Source organism: Salmo trutta, unplaced genomic scaffold (genome assembly GCF_901001165.1).
Source record: "Salmo trutta unplaced genomic scaffold, fSalTru1.1, whole genome shotgun sequence".
NCBI classification, from domain to species: Eukaryota; Metazoa; Chordata; class Actinopteri; order Salmoniformes; family Salmonidae; genus Salmo; species Salmo trutta.
The window spans coordinates 906,466-918,483 of NW_021823477.1; the positions used below are offsets into that span (position 1 = coordinate 906,466).

Below are 12,018 nucleotides of genomic sequence, written 5' to 3' on the forward strand. Positions count from 1 at the left end.
CAATTTGCTTACCGCCCCAATAGGTCCACAGACGACGCAATCGCCATCACACTGCACACTGCCCTAACCCATCTGGACAAGAGGAATACCTATGTAAGAATGCTGTTCATCGATTACAGCTCAGCATTTAACACCATAGCACCCTCCAAACTCGTCATTAAGCTCGAGACCCTGGTTCTCGACCCCGCCCTGTGCAACTGGGTCCTGGACTTCCTGACGGGCAGCCCCCAAGTGGTGAGGGTAGGTAACAACATCTCCACCCCGCTGACCTTCAACACTGGGTCCCCACAAGGATGCGTTCTCAGCCCTCTCCTGTACTCCCTGTTCACCCACGACTGCGTGGCCATGCACGACTCCAACTCAATCATCACGTTTGCAGACGACACTACAGTGGTAGGCTTGATTACCAACAACAACGAGACGGCCTACAGGGAGGAGGTGAGGGCCCTCGGAGTGTGGTGTCAGGAAAATAACCTCACACTCAATGTCAACAAAACAAAGGAGATGATCGTGGACTTCAGGAAACAGCAGAGGGAGCAGCCCCCTATCTACATTGACAGGACAGTAGCGGAGAGGGTGGAGAGTTTTAAGTTCCTCGGCGTACACATCACGGACACACTGAAATGGTGCACCCACACTGACATTTATAGAAAAAAATCATACCTAGTTTGATGTTTTTGTGACAATCAATGAATTAGTTATTGATTTTTACAATTTTAAATCGCTTTTGGCCAATGTCTGTTAAATATCTGAATGTGTGAATATAAATCCAACTTTACCTCGGTCTGAACTTTCATTGTCTAGGTCTCATTTTTAGCCATATTACTCATTGCTAAAGCCAGGTCATTGTTTGTGATTAGGAAACTATGAGAACCACACAAAGTCCAGGGGGTGATCACACTACCACTAAGTGTCAGTTTAGTTGGCCCACGTAAGACAGTCTCGTGTTACAATTGAATGTTTAAGTAGCATGAATTGTTCCTGTTCACACCGAGGTGAAGAGCGGAATAATTGAAGGAATGAATCCGAGCCTGACGCTCATCATCTGTGGAAGGCGGGACTTCCAGCCAGGCGCGGATTTCATTGGCCTTTTCAGGTGTGATTTTAGATCCTTCAATCGAAGTCGTGACTCCCCATAGTATGTTGTACCAAAGTTGACTGACCCTTAAGGGAACTACACTGCCATAAATACAAGGAAAGTCAAGTAGTGTTTTATGATTTTTTTTAATTACAAATCCGGGAAGGCACCAGCTTTGAGAAGGGTTTAAAACAAAGGTTTCAAACAATTCATAAATGTTATGGAATGTGGGTATGTTTCACCTTTAATGTAATGGCATTGAAAATAAATAGAAAAAAGGCGAATAGCTGTGTTTGAATACCCATACTAACATACTGTATACTACATACTTAAGTTAGTTAATTGTAGTATACTGTAACATTTTTACATTTACATTTTAGTCATTTAGCAGACGCTCTTATCCAGAGCGACTTACAGTAGTGGATGCATACATTTTTGTATTTTTTTTGTACTGGCCCCCCGTGGGAATCAAACCCACAACCCTGGCGTTGCACACACCATGCTGGCGTTGCAAACACCATGCTCTACCAACTGAGCCACAGGGAAGACTAACTACATACTTAATGAGTATATACTACATACTATTAGTTAATTGTAGTATACTGTAACTACATACTTAATGAGTATATACTACATACTATTAGTTAATTGTAGTAGTAACTACATACTTAATGAGTATATACTACATACTATTAGTTAATTGTAGTATACTGTAACTACATACTTAATGAGTATATACTACATACTATTAGTTAATTGTAGTATACTGTAACTACATACTTAATGAGTATATACTACATACTATTAGTTAATTGTAGTATACTGTAACTACATACTTAATGAGTATATACTACATACTATTAGTTAATTGTAGTAAACTGTAACTACATACTTAATGAGTATATACTACATATTATTAGTTAATTGTAGTATACTGTAACTACATACTTAATGAGTATATACTACATACTATTAGTTAATTGTAGTATACTGTAACTACATACTTAATGAGTATACACTACATATTATTAGTTAATTGTAGTATACTGTAACTACATACTTAATGAGTATATGCTATTAGATAATTGTAGTAAACTGTAACTGAACCGTTTCCTTTCAGTTGAGCGCTCTTCTCCTGTCTACCGGAAGTTTATGCTGTTGCTATGCAACCTCTTGCTAGCTAGTTAGCATAACACATCACTAGTTACACATTTTACAACTTCGGGTGTGTTTTTAAATTCAATCTTGAATACCAGAGTGCTTCATAAATTCAGACCGTTGTCAGATTGTCCGTTTGTAAATTCAGCCCGTTTTGCTCTCGGAGCCACTGGCCGCTCCGGCCGAGGAGTTGGGTTGATTTGACCGTTCTGACCTTAGCTTGCTAGCTACTTCCAGACACAAATGAGACTTACCATTTTACTCGCCCTAGCAGAGTTGGTTAGGCAGTGTTCATGTTATCCTGAGTGACTGTATCTGTGCTGCTGGAAAACATTTAAATTATGCTTTTTTTGACCTACGTTTACTGACACCTGGACATATTCAACGGGTGTTGAGCGCAAGTAAATTCATTATTCTGCTCTCTGGTACTCAGACGAGAGTGCTCTGAAATCAGAGTAGATAGCCAGAGCGAATTTATTACCAATAAGCATACTACATACTCAATTCACATCACAAATAGCACGGTTAGTATGAGTATTCTAACACAGTTAATGACTTATCAACAGCTCTAACAATTTGACACCCACAGGAAATCTACACTGGCAGTTATAGAAAGACCCATTTACTATATAACCATTGATTCTTGAAGAATATAACTTATAAATGTCTCAAATGATTCAACTGTATTACCCCACCAGAAACCAAAACATAAGCTCATAAAACGCCACTGTTTGTCAACAAGCACTGTATAGCCTTGAAATCTTGTTTAAAACTATCATTTTGACCTCATGGATGGCCAGTGCTTGTATTTATAGTGTAGTCAATTCAGGTGGTAGCACTGAGCTGGACTCAAACCTGGGTCCAGTGACTGTCAAGCCAACACCTTATAACTGTTACACCAAGATGTCCGAACTAGGTTTTGGGTTACGGTTGCTACAATAGCTTTCTCTATGAATTTGAGAGAGTGGTTACATTTCTCCAGACCCCATTCCTCAGCTGTTTACCAAACCAAGTCTCAGGGCTGACATTTTGTTGCTGTTTAAATCCTAGGTTGCCCCTTTAAAAAAGCCACACAATCAAATCAACCAACCTGCAGTCCAAACAATAACAAAGATGTAATTCCACCACTGTTTTGGTAATAAGATGATGGATGGGGCTGGAGAAATGTAACTAGTCTCAAATGCATAGACAGACCTATGGATGCAAAGACTGACCATCCATGATATCAACATTATAGTTTTAACCATGTTGAGGCGATACAGTGTTGATTTACATTGTTTCTCAACATTTGAGTAAAAAAAAGCTTATTTGGGGTTCTGATGGGGTACAACAGTTGAACTAAGCTCATGAGGCATGTGTTATATTCTTCAAGAATCAATGGCTATAAATAAATAATTTAAAAGTCTAAATATGGATGTAGATATTGCATATTTCCCCTGTAACACCACACATCAGTTCAACAACTGCATAGTTTGTGCCTCTGTATTTAAGACAGTACTTACTAGTGTTAATCAGGGCCCGTTCATCGTTAGAACCATTGGACGCCTTAAGATGCGTTTGGGAAACCGGGCCCAGATATCCAGTTTCATCCTCTTCTTCCAATGTGACAGTCATCTCCCCCTCCTCCTCTTTCATTCTGAACGCGTCCTTCTCTTCTTCTTTCACTGTAACAGCCTCACCCTTTACTTGTTTTTGTATTGGGACATCCTCTTCCTCTTTCACGACAACGTTCAGCCACAGTCCCTCTTTCTCCGTCCAGCAGACCTCTTCTTTAGCAGGAGGAGAGTAGCTTAGTGAACTCATGGTCGGGGATGTTAGCTAGCTAGGCTAATGCTAACTTAACCAGCCTGCTAGCTGAATAATAACAACAACACCGTAAATATGAAATTAAATCGGATAACTAACTAGACGACAGAAGTGGGTTTAAAACACAGTGGCTAATACACACTAACGCGTCTAAAGAGCTTTATTGGTTCGGCTATTTTGTCTAGCAAGCTACCGAGGAGGCTGAATAACTGTTGCTGTTGTTGAAAGAAGAGTTCCGTCCACTACATTATACGTCACACCAACAGCATTACCTTAAAGCCCCACATGATGTATTGTTACACCATGTAGGAGCAGTATAGACCTAGTCTGTTCATTATATACATCTACATGATGTATTGTTACACCATGTAGGAGCAGTATAGACCTAGTCTGTTCATTATATACATCTACATGATGTATTGTTACACCATGTAGCAGCAGTATAGACCAAGTATGTTCATTATATACATCTACATGATGTATTGTTACACCATGTAGCAGCAGTATAGACCTAGTCTGTTCATTATATACATCTGCATGATGTATTGTTACACCAACAAAATTAAGGAAAATTATATTATTTTATAGTAACACAAAACGCAGAGAAAGAGATTTAGTTTAACACGTAATTCTCAAAAGGTCTGAATTATTGCTACCCATGTTGATTTGTGCCCAATTTACAATTTCTTTGTTGATGTGTCTTGCTGGAAGATCCACTTATGGCCAAGATTCAGCCTCCTAGCAGAGAGGTAACCAGGTTTTGGGCTAAAATATCCTGGTAGTGGGTAAAGATTATTTATTTATTTTATACAGTAATTTTTGCTCTTCTTTATCAAGGGTATCAATAACTAGGTGCTTATTTTGACATCTAGTTATTTGACTGAATCAGAAATACAGATGTGGAGTCGATGTAGTTTGATTTAAATTCTCATAAACAAATCTGAACTAATCAAACAACACTTGTTGCTCTTTGTACGTGTTAATAATAATATTATTATTTAATAGAGAGAAAAAACGTTTCGCTAAACTGCTTTATAATATTATAATTCAATGAAGAAGAAAAATAGTTTTCCCTCCTCAACTGCGTTTCCTCCCTCCAGACAGCAGATGGCGATATGTGTCTTTCAGGCGATGTTTCTAGTGTGACGTATAATCTAGTGGACGGAACGCTTCTTCAACAACTGCAGCCACCTCGGTAGCTCGCTAGCCGACAAAGTCGGAACATTCAAGTTCTTTATACGATTTCGTGGTTTAATTGCCACTATGATTTAAACATACTTATGTGGAAACAACTAGCTACCCCATTTGATGTAATATTTACGTTGTAAGTCAGCTAGCTGGCTGGTTAAGTTAGCACTAGTCTAGTCGCTAATGCTAACTAGCTATTATCCCCGACCATGAGTTCACTAAGCTACTCTCCTCCTGTTAAAGAAGAGGTCTGCTGGACGGAGAAAGAAGCTCTGGTGAAAGAGGAGGAAGAAGAGGAGGATGTTACAATACAAAAACAAGTAGAGGGTGTTACAGTGAAAGAAGAAGAGAAAGACGTTACAGTGAAAGAAGAGGAAGAAGAGAAAGAGGAGGAGGATGTTACTGTGAAAGAAGAGGAGGAAGATGCAGTTTTTGGAGTGGAGGATGAAGTGAAAGAAGATGAAGACGTTTTTGGAATGAAGGATGAAGAGGGGGAGATTACTGTCACATTAGAGGAAGAAGAGAAGACTGGAGAACTGATTAACACCAGTAAATACAGTGAGTACTATCTAATAAAACAGGGATATTGATCTGATTAACACCAGTAAATACAGTGAGTACTATCTTATAAAACAGGGACACAAGCCATTTTCAAGTCTTGCCATAGACTTTCAAGACGATTTAAGTCCAAACTGTAACTAGGTCACTCAGGAACATTCAATGTCATCTTGGTAAGCTCCTCCAGTGTAGATTTGGCCTTGTGGTTTAGGTTATTGTCCTGTTAGGACAGTTTTTTTGCATTCAGATCGCTGAAATGCTCTCTACCTACGTAACATTTAGTGTCTCCTTATGTTACGCTGGTAAAATAGTTTTCATGGGCACAGAAATCCTAAATCATTTCAGAGTTTGCTAAATCCTATGGTTCTAACCGAGTCACCTTAACTTTATTGACAACACCCAAATGGATACTGTCATTAACGCGGTTCTTCAATAATTACTCATAATTCTTAATACTGTAGCTGTTTAGTTACAGTCACATGTTCAACTATCATCAGCTGATCCAGGAAATCATTTTCTGAATGACAGTCAAATGACAAACATCACGACATGCAACAACAACCAAAGTGCTTCTTCATTCATTACTCTGGTAAAGACAGTTATGCCGTGCTCCACGTTGGATCCAACATCCCTAACAAATTGATGTTCATAGTGTTATTGTCTGGTTGATTTACAGTAGGGTCTCGTTAGTCTGTTTGGACACAGAGATATTTAGCTCATAATGTGTAGAGAACTGTTCCTTGATGGATAGGCTATTGTACAACACACAGAGCTATTTTCCTTTATTCAGGACATTTAGAAAGACAACACATTACAGAGTAGCCTAGTGGGATTATTCACAAAATTATCTGGTGATCAGGTTATGAAATGTCATGACAAAGACATTTTAGTTTCCATGTTTCACCTGAAACATTAAATAATTTATAGTCCTAGGTCTATGTTGTTGTTAGGTGAAGTTATGGGTCCTACAGTAGGTCTATGTTGTTGTTAGGTGAAGTTATGGGTCCTACAGTAGGTCTATGTTGTTGTTAGGTGAAGTTATGGGTCCTACAGTAGGTCTATATTGTTGTTAGGTGAAGTTATGGGTCCTACAGTAGGTCTATGTTGTTGTCAGGTGAAGTTATGGGTCCTACAGTAAGTCTAACTTTATTGTTAGATGAAGCTATGGGCCAATTTGGGTACACTTAGTTTGCAAACGCTCATTGACAGACTGGTAGCAAAGTTAGCCAAAGAGCATTTTACTGGTTAAAGTTTTTTTTTTTTTAAGTATAAAGCAGTTGATTTGCGACAACACATATTATATTAAGCAGGACATTCAAAGGAGCCTTTCAATTATAATCCAAAGTAGTGTGAAATGTACTCATAAGCAACCTGGAAATGGCGGCTATTTTTGCTGGCAGCCTGTAAGTTTCCCCACTGTGGGGAATTAGTGAATAGACAACAGAGCTTCATGTTTCCTTGAGTAGTGTAACCGATGTGAAATGGCGAGTTAGTTAGCGGTGGTGCGCGCTAATAGCGTTTCAATCGGGTGACGTCACTCGCTCTGCGACCTGAAGTAGTTGTTCGGTGGCTTTTGTGGCGCGATGGGTAACGATGCTTCGTGGGTGTCAGTTGTTGATGTGTGCAGAGGGTCCCTGGTTCAAGCCCAGGTTGGGGCGAGATGAGGAGACGGACGGAAGCTATACTGTTACATGTGGCACTCCTGATCTTTCTCTGTAATATTCAGAATACCTTGTGAAAAACCAAAATCTTTTCGCACCATTTTTGCTCCAGGCAGATATACTACCTCCATAACTAGTGGTTTCCTCATTACCAGATATACTACATCCATAACTAGTGGTTTCCTCATTACCAGATATACTACATCCATAACTAGGGGTTTCCTCATTACCAGATATACTACATCCATAACTAGGGGTTTCCTCATTACCAGATATACTACATCCATAACTAGTGGTTTCCTCATTACCAGATATACTACATCCATAACTAGCGGTTTCCTCATTACCAGATATACTACATCCATAACTAGTGGTTTCCTCATTAGCAGATATACTACATCCATAACTATCGGTTTCCTCATTAGCAGATATACTACATCCATAACTAGTGGTTTCCTCATTACCAGATATAGTACATCCATAACTAGTGGTTTCCTCATTACCAGATATACTACATCCATAACTAGTGGTTTCCTCATTACCAGATATAGTACATCCATAACTAGTGGTTTCCTCATTACCAGATATACTACATCCATAACTAGTGGTTTCCTCATTACCAGATATACTACATCCATAACTAGTGGTTTCCTCATTACCAGATATACTACATCCATAACTAGCGGTTTCCTCATTAGCATGGAGGTGTTTCTGCAACCAGATATACTACATCCATAACTAGCGGTTTCCTCATTAGCTTGGAGGAGTTTCTACAACCAGATACAGTGCCTTGCGAAAGTTTTCACCCCCTTGGCATTTTTCTTATTTTGTTGCATTACAACCTGTAATTTAAATGTATTTTTATTTGGATTTCATGTAATGGACATACACAAAATAGTCCAAATTGGTGAAGTGAAATGAAGAAAAAAATTCAAAACAATAAAAAAACTTCAATCACATGATCTGTCACATGATCTGTCACATGATCTCAGTGTATATATACACCTGTTCTGAAAGAGCCCAGAGTCTGCAACACCACTAAGCAAGGGGCACCACCAAGCAAGCGGCACTATGAAGACCAAGGACCTCTAGCTTTATGGAAGAGTGGCCAAAAAAAAACTTTTAGGGACAGACGTTCTGCTAGCGGAACGCCTCACCAATATCCAATGGTAGAGCGTGGCGCGAATTACAAATACCTCAAAAATGCTATAACTTCAATTTCTCAAACATATGACTACTTTACACCATTTTAAAGACAAGTCTCTCGTTAATCTAACCACATTGTCTGATTTCAAAAAGGCTTTACAGCGAAAGCAAAACATTAGATTATGTCAGGAGAGTACCCTGCCAAAATAATCACACAGCCATTTTCAAAGCAAGCATATATGTCACAAAAACCAAAACCACAGCTAAATACAGCACTAACCTTTGATGATCTTCATCAGATGACACTCCTAGGACATTATGTTATACAATACATGCATGTTTTGTTCAATCAAGTTCATATTTATATCAAAAAACAGCTTTTTTACATTAGCATGTGATGTTCAGAACGAGCATACCCACCGCAAACTTCTAGTGAATTTACTAAATTACTCATGATAAACGTTCACAAAAAACAGAACCATTTTTTAAAGAATTATAGATACAGAACTCCTTTATGCAATCGCGATGTCAGATTTTAAAATAACTTTTCGGCGAAAGCACATTTTGCAATATTCTGAGTAGATAGCTCGGCCATCACAGGCTAGCTAATTTGACACCCACCAAGTTTGGTGCTCACTAAACTCAGAATTACTATAAGAAAAATTGGATTACCTTTGCTGTTCTTCGTCAGAATGCACTCCCAGGACTTCTACTTCAACAACAAATGTTGTTTTGGTTCCAAATAATCCATAGTTATATTCAAATAGCTGCGTTTTGTTCGTGCGTTCAGGTCCCTATCCGAAGGGTGACGCGCGAGTGCATTTCGTGACAAAAAATGTCAAAATATTCCATTACCGTACTTCGAAGCATGTCAAACGCTGTTTAAAATCAATTTTTAGCTATTTTTCTCATAAAATAGTGATAATATTCCAACCGGGCAACGTTGTATTCATTCAAAGGCTGAAAGAAAAAAATTGAGTAGTCTCGTGAATGCGCATCTCCAGTGTCACTGTTCCCAGCCTGACCACTAACAAATACTCCTGCTGTTCTTCGCCCAGAGACAGCAGACACCCCATTCCACTTTCTGGCGCCTTCTGAGAGCCAATGGAAGCCTTTGAAAATGTCACGTTACAGCACAGATGCTGTATTTTTGATAGAGATTCTACAGAAGGACAATAAATTGTCAGACAGGGCACTTCCTGTATGGAATCTTCTCAGGTTTTGGCCTGCCATATGAGTTCTGTTATACTCACAGACACCATTCAAACAGTTTTAGAAACTTTAGTGTTTTCTATCCAAATCTACTAATTATACGCATATTCTAGTTTCTGGGCAGGAGTAGTAACCAGATTAAATCGGGTACGTGTTTTATCCTGCTGTGAAAATACTGCCCCCTATCCCAAATAGGTTAAAGAAAAAACACGTTTGGTGTTTGCCAAAAGGCATTTGGGAGACTACCCAAATATATGGAAGAAGGTACTCTGGTCAGATGAAATGAAAATGTAGCTTTTTGTCCATCAAGGAAAATGCTATGTCTGGCGCAAACCCAACACCTCTCATCACCCCGAGAACACCATCCCCACAATGAAGCATGGTGGTGGCAGCATCATGCTGTAGGGATGTTTTTCATCTGCAGGGACTGGGAAACTGGTCAGAATTGAAGGTATGATGGGTGGCGCTAAATACAGGGAAATTCTTGAGGGAAACCTGTTTCAGTCTTCCAGAGATTTGAGACTGGGACGAAGGTTCACCTTCCAGCAGGACAATGACCCTAAGCATACTGCTAAAGCAACACTCGCGTGGTTTAACCTGTTATGACTAGGGGGCAGTATTTTCACGGCCGGATAAAAAACGTACCCGATTTAAGGGGAAACATTTAAATGTCTTGGAATTGCCTGGTCAAAGCCCAGACCTCAATCTAATTGAGAATCTGTGTTATGACTTAAAGATTAATGTACACCAGCTGAACCCATCAAACTTGAAGGAGCTGGAGCAGTTTTGAATGGGCAAAAATCCCAGTGGCTAGATGTGCCAAGTTTATAGAGACATACCCCAAGAGACTTGCAGCTGTAATTGCTGCAAAAGGTGGCTCTACAAAGTATTGACTTTGGGGGGGTGAATAGTTATGCACGCTCAAGTTTTCTGTTTTTTTGTCTTATTGTTTGTTTCACAATAAAAAATATTTTGCATCTTCAAAGTGGTAGGCATGTTCTGTAAATCAAATTATACAAACCCCCCAAAAATCTATTTTAATTCCAGGTTGTAAGGCAACAAAATTGGAAAAATGCCAAGGGGGTGAATACTTTTGCAAGCCACTGTATACTACATCCATAACTAGTGATTTTCTCATTAGCATGGAGGAGTTTCTGCAACTAAATTGTGTGTGCATCGCCCTTGTGCGGCAATTTTAGCAAACACAGGAAGGGGCCTATATTGGTGACCAAAAGTTGCCCGGCACACTGCTTAGGGGTTCAGTAACTGTGAAAACGTATTTCTAGCCTACAATCATCGATGTTACTAATGATGTGAAAACGACAAAATATTGTTGCTCACTTGACTGTCGTAATATAATTGTAACATTCATTACAGATGTCAATTGTTGTACAACATCATGGCTATGCTGTTGGCATCACCTTTTATAGTGGATTTCTGCTGTTGTGGGCCTTTAACCATCTGTCTGTCTTTTTTGTTCACACAGGAGAGAGAAGTGACTATCGAGGATCCTCTGGGGAGCTTCAACAAGCTCATGATGCTGATGTGGCAAAGAAAAGTCTCTCCAGATCAAAACACCTCAAGAAACACCAGCAGAGACCCACAAGGAAGAAAACTCACCGCTGCTCTGACTGTGGGAAGAGTTTTGTTTCTTCAGGACATTTAAAATCACACCAGAGAACACACACGGGAGAGAAACCTTATAGCTGTGCTCAATGTGGGAAGAGATGCACTCAGTCAACAGACCTTAAAAAACATGAGAGAATACATACAGGAGAGAAACCTTATAGCTGCTCTGACTGTGGAAAGAGTTTTGTTTTTTCAGGACAGTTAAAATCGCACCAGAGAACACACACGGGAGAGAAACCTTATAGCTGTGCTGAATGTGGGAAAAGATTCACTCAGTCAACAGACCTTAAAAAACATGAGAGAATACATACAGGAGAGAAACCTTATAGCTGCTCTGACTGTGGACAGAGTTTTGTTTTTTCAGGACAGTTAAGATTACACCAGAGAACACACACGGGAGAGAATCCTTATAGATGTGCTCAATGTGGGAGGAGTTTTACTCAGTCAAGCAGCTTGATAGTACACCAGAGAACACACACAGGAGAGAAACCTCATAGCTGTGATCAATGTGGGAAGAGTTTTGTTTCATCTAGCACTCTGACTACACACCAGAGAACACACACAGGAGAGAAACCTTATAGC

At 39.5% G+C, this 12,018-nt stretch overlaps 1 long non-coding RNA gene across 1 annotated transcript; it reads left to right on the forward strand.

The window, feature by feature from the left end:
* Nucleotides 1-5,727: 5,727 nt before the first annotated feature.
* Nucleotides 5,728-11,730, forward strand: LOC115191097 (uncharacterized). The gene is made up of 2 exons (XR_003877527.1): nucleotides 5,728-5,788; nucleotides 11,294-11,730. It is a non-coding gene; the product is annotated as an uncharacterized LOC115191097 (long non-coding RNA).
* Nucleotides 11,731-12,018: the final 288 nt, after the last annotated feature.